Below are 5,000 nucleotides of genomic sequence, written 5' to 3'. Positions count from 1 at the left end.
TCCCCGCCGAAGGCGGCGTACTTTAAAGTGCTGCAGCTCGAGCGCACCATGTGCGTGGGGAATTGTTAGCGGGGGCGTCGTTGTGCTGGGGGCTGACTGTCCCTAGTGGGTATAGGATAATGTTAATGTACGGGGATCGCTGGGCGGCACGGACTTGGAGGGCCGAAAAGGCCTGTTTCCGGCTGTATGTGTATGATATGATATGATATGATGCCTGCCTGCTCATTTGGTTCATGATGTCCACGCGGCAGGCGGAATATTTTAAAAGCACTGTTCTGTACGAAGTGCACAATGTCCGTTGGGGAAATGCAGCTGGGGGTCGGTCGACCGGCTGACGACGCCTGCCTGCCGATTTGGTTCACGATGTCCCCGCCGAAGGCGGCATACTTGAAAGTACCGCCGTTCGCGGCGCGCAATTTGCGGGGGGAGGAATTGTTAGTGCACGTCTGTGTGCTAGGTGACGATGCTTGCCGACTTGGTTCATGCCGTCCACGCCGAAGACGGCGCCGTTTAAAGTACTGCCGCTCGAGGTGCACAATTTGCGGGGGAATTGTTAATGGGCGTCGGCGTGCTGGGTGACGATGTGGAGATGTGGAACGCCGAGCCAGATCTATCTTATTTGTTTGCTTGGCCCACTGGACTTTGCATGGGCTTTGCAACACTGTGTGCTAGGTTAAATCACGGCCAATAGAGTGAGTGTTTTTAATGATCCTGATCTGATAAGGGGACTAGAGGTAAAAGAGCCGTTAGGAGGCAGTGATCACAACACGATAAGTTTTACTCTGCAAATGGAAAGGTAGAAGGGAAAATCGGAAGTGTCTGTATTACAGTATAGCAAAGGGGATTACAGAGGCATGAGGCGGGAGCTGGCCAAAATTGACTGGAAGGAGGCCCTAGCAGGGAAGACGGTAGAACAGCAATGGCAGGTATTCCAGGGAATAATGCAGAGGTTGCAGGATCAATTTATTCCAAAGAGGTGGAAAGACTCTAAGGGGAGTAAGAGACACCTGTGGCTGACAAGGGAAGTCAGGGACAGCATAAAAATTAAGGAGAGGAGGTATAACATAGCAAAGAAGAGTGGGAAGACAGAGGATTGGGACTCTTTTAAAGAGCAACAAAAGTTAACTAAAGAGGCAATGCGGGGAGAAAAGATGAGGTGCGAGGGTAAACTAGCCAATAATATAAAGGAGGATAGCAAAAGTTTTTTTAGGTACGTGAAGAGGGAAAAAATAGTCAAGGCAAATGTGGGTCCCTTGAAGACAGAAACGGGGGAATTTATTATGGGGAACAAAGAAATGGCAGACGAGTTAAACCGTTACTTTGGGTCTGTCTTCACTGAGGAAGATACACACAATCTCCCAAATGTTCTAGGGGCCGGAGAACCTAGGGTGATGGAGGAACTGAAGGAAATCCACATTAGGCAGGAAATGGTTTTGGGTAGACTGATGGGACTGAAGGCTGATAAATCCCCAGGGCCTGATGGTCTGCATCCCAGGGTACCTAAGGAGGTGGCTCTAGAAATAGTGGAAGCATTGGAGATCATTTTTCAATGTTCTATATAGATTCAGGATCAGTTCCTGTGGATTGGAGGATAGCAAATGTTATCCCACTTTTTAAGAAGGGAGGGAGAGAGAAAACGGGTAATTATAGACCAGTTAGTCTGACATCAGTGGTGGGGAAGATGCTGGAGTCAATTAGAAAAGACGAAATTGCTGAGCATTTGGATAGCAGTAACAGGATCATTGCGAGTCAGCATGGATTTACGAAGGGGAAATCATGCTTGACAAATCTACTGGAATGTTTTGAGGATGTAACTAGGAAAATTGACAGGGGAGAGTCAGTGGACGTGGTGTACCTCGACTTTCAGAAAGCCTTCGACAAGCTCCCACATAGGAGATTAGTGGGCAAAATTAGGGCACGTGGTATTGGGGGTAGGGTACTGACATGGATAGAAAATTGGTTGACAGACGGAAAGCAAAGAGTGGGTATAAATGGGTCCCTCTCGGAATGGCAGGCAGTGACCAGTGGGGTACCGCAAGGTTCGGTGCTGGGACCCCAGCTATTTACGATATGCATTAATGACTTAGACGGAGGGATTAAAAGTACCATTAGCAAATTTGCAGATGATACTAAGCTGGAGGGTAGTGTGAATTGTGAGGAAGATGCAATAAGGCTGCAGGATGACTTGGACAGGTTGTGTGAGTGGGCGGATACATGGCAGATGCAGTTTAATGTAGATAAGTGCGAGGTTATTCACTTTGGAAGTAAGAGTAGAAAGGCAGATTATTGTCTGAATGGTGTCAAGTTAGGAGGAGGGGGAGTTCAACGAGATCTGGATGTCCTAGTGCATCAGTCAATGAAAGGAAGCATGCAGGTACAGCAGGCAGTGAAGAAAGCCAATGGAATGTTGGCCTTCGTAACCAGAGGAGTTGAGTATAGGAGCAAAGAGGTCCTTCTACAGTTGTAGCGGGCCCTGGTGAGACCGCACCTGGAGTACTGTGTGCAGTTTTGGTCTCCAAATTTGAGGAAGGATATTCTTGCTATGGAGGGCGTGCAGCGTAGGTTCACTAGGTTAATTCCCGGAATGGCGGGACGGTCGTATGTTGAAAGGCTGGAGCGATTGGGCTTGTATACACTGGTATTTAGAAGAATGAGGGGGGATCTTATTGAAACATATACGATAATTAGGGGATTGGACACATTAGAGGCAGGAAACATGTTCCCAATGTTGGGGGAGTCCAGAACAAGGGGCCACCGTTTAAGAATAAGGGGTAGGCCATTTAGAACGGAGATGAGGAAGAACCTTTTCAGTCAGAGAGTGGTGAAGGTGTGGAATTCTCTGCCTCAGAAGGCAGTGGAGGCCAGTTCGTTGGATGCTTTCAAGAGAGAGCTGGATAGAGCTCTTAAGGATAACGGAGTGAGGGGGTATGGGGAGAAGGCAGGAACGGGGTACTGATTGAGAGTGATCAGCCATGATCGCATTGAATGGCGGTGCTGGCTCGAAGGGCTGAATGGCCGACTCCTGCACCTATTGTCTATTGTCTATTGTCTATAATCAACCACTTTATTTTGCCCGTCTTTGTGACTCCTCTTTGACACGTCGATCACCGCTGAGGCTGTTTTACCTGTTTCGCCTATGTACCGTAAGGTACACTCCTTACATTGAACTGCATACACCCCATTATTTCGCTCACGGGTTATCCTCTGTGCTATCCAGTCTCTCCTGTCACCCTGTTCTATGTTTTTGTCTATTACCCAGTGGGAGCAGGCCCCATATTGACATTAATTTGTAACCCTACTGCTCCCCTCGTCTGCTGGTTTTATCACCATCTCATGTTTATCCCTCAGCTCTGCCGTGGTCTCCCTCTCTTTTTTTCTGGTGAGGTTCGGCCTATCCTTTGTCATGGGCATATCCCAGGCTGTTTTAGTAACGTTCTTTTAAAACGTGTCGTGTTTGTTTGGCTTTACCCACGTTCCAGCATTAGAGGCCAATTTTTGCAATGTTTCCTGGGTGGGATTTGCCGGTTTTACAAATGGTGTCACTATCTCACCCTGCTTCCTGATACCCTTATGGGGTCGGCTCTGTTCTTGCAGAACCCTCGGGTGGTGCAGAGTCTGGGCCTTGTTATCAATATCTTGCCCTGCTTCCCGATACCCTTGCGGGTTCGGCTCTGTTCTTGCAGATCCCTCAGGTGGTGCAGAGTCTGGGCGGCATCGTCACCCAGCACACCGACGCCCACTGAAAATTACCCACGCACAGTGCGCGCCTGGAGCGGCAGTAGTTCAAACTACCCCTACCCCTACCCCTACCCCTACCGCTACCCCTACCCCTACCCCTAACCCTAACCCTAACCCTAACCCTAACCCTAACCCTAACCCTAACCCTAACCCTAACCCTAACCCTAACCCTAACCCTAACCCTAACCCTAACCCTAACCCTAACCCTAACCCTAACCCTGACCCTGACCCTAATGCAGGCAGAGTTATTTATAAAGTGGCCCAGACTCTGCACCACCTGAGGGTTTTGTAACAGAACCAACCCCATAAGGGTTTCAGGAAGCAGGGCAAGATATTGATAACAAGGCGCAGACTCTGCACCACCTCAGGGTTCTGCAAGAACAGAGCCGACCCCATAAGGGCATCAGGAATCAGGGCAAGATATTGATAAAATGGCCCAGACTCTGCACCACCTGAGGGTTCTGCAAGAACAGAGCCGACCCCATAAGGGCATCAGGAAGCAGGGCAAGATATTGGTAACAAGGCCCACGGGGAAGGCGGCATACTTTGGGGTTATTTTGTAGTGAGTTTTGAAGGCATGTGCTAGTGTTACGCATACCGAGGGCGCGCAAAGTTCGGCGCGCCCGGGCCAAAACGCCTCTGCTGGCCGCGGCCGAGTCGGCCGACGGATTGCCACGGACTTGCTTGACGACCTGTCACTCTCCGTGCATCGGTTGCACGCCCGGTTCGTCCTTTCCATTTGTTTCATGATGTACACGCGGCAGGCGGAATATTTTAAAAGCACTGTTCTGTTCGAAGTGCACAATGGCCGTTGGGGCAATGCAACTGGGGGTCGGTCGACCGGCTGACGACGCCTGCCTGCCGATTTGGTTCACGATGTCCCCGCCGAAGGCGGCATACTTGAAAGTACTGCCGTTCGCGGCGCGCAATTTGCAGGGGGGAGGAATTGTTAGTGGACGTCTGTGTGCTGGGTGACGATGCTTGCCGACTTGGTTCATGCCGTCCACGCCGAAGACGGCGCCGTTTAAAGTACTGCCGCTCGAGGTGCACAATTTGCGGGGGAATTGTTATTGGGCGTCGGCGTGCTGGGTGACGATGTGGAGATGAGGAACGCCGAGCCAGATCTATCTTATTTGTTTGCTTGGGCCACTGGACTTTGCATGGGCTTGGCATCATTGTGTGCTACGTTAAATCACGGCCAATTGAGTGAGTATTTTTTATTCAACCACTCTATTTTGCCCGTCTTTGTGACTCCTCTATGA

This window comes from Rhinoraja longicauda, unplaced genomic scaffold (assembly GCF_053455715.1).
Source record: "Rhinoraja longicauda isolate Sanriku21f unplaced genomic scaffold, sRhiLon1.1 Scf000221, whole genome shotgun sequence".
Classification (NCBI taxonomy): domain Eukaryota; kingdom Metazoa; phylum Chordata; class Chondrichthyes; order Rajiformes; family Arhynchobatidae; genus Rhinoraja; species Rhinoraja longicauda.
The sequence above is the reverse complement of the archived record's forward strand: the minus strand, read 5'-3'. Positions refer to the sequence as shown.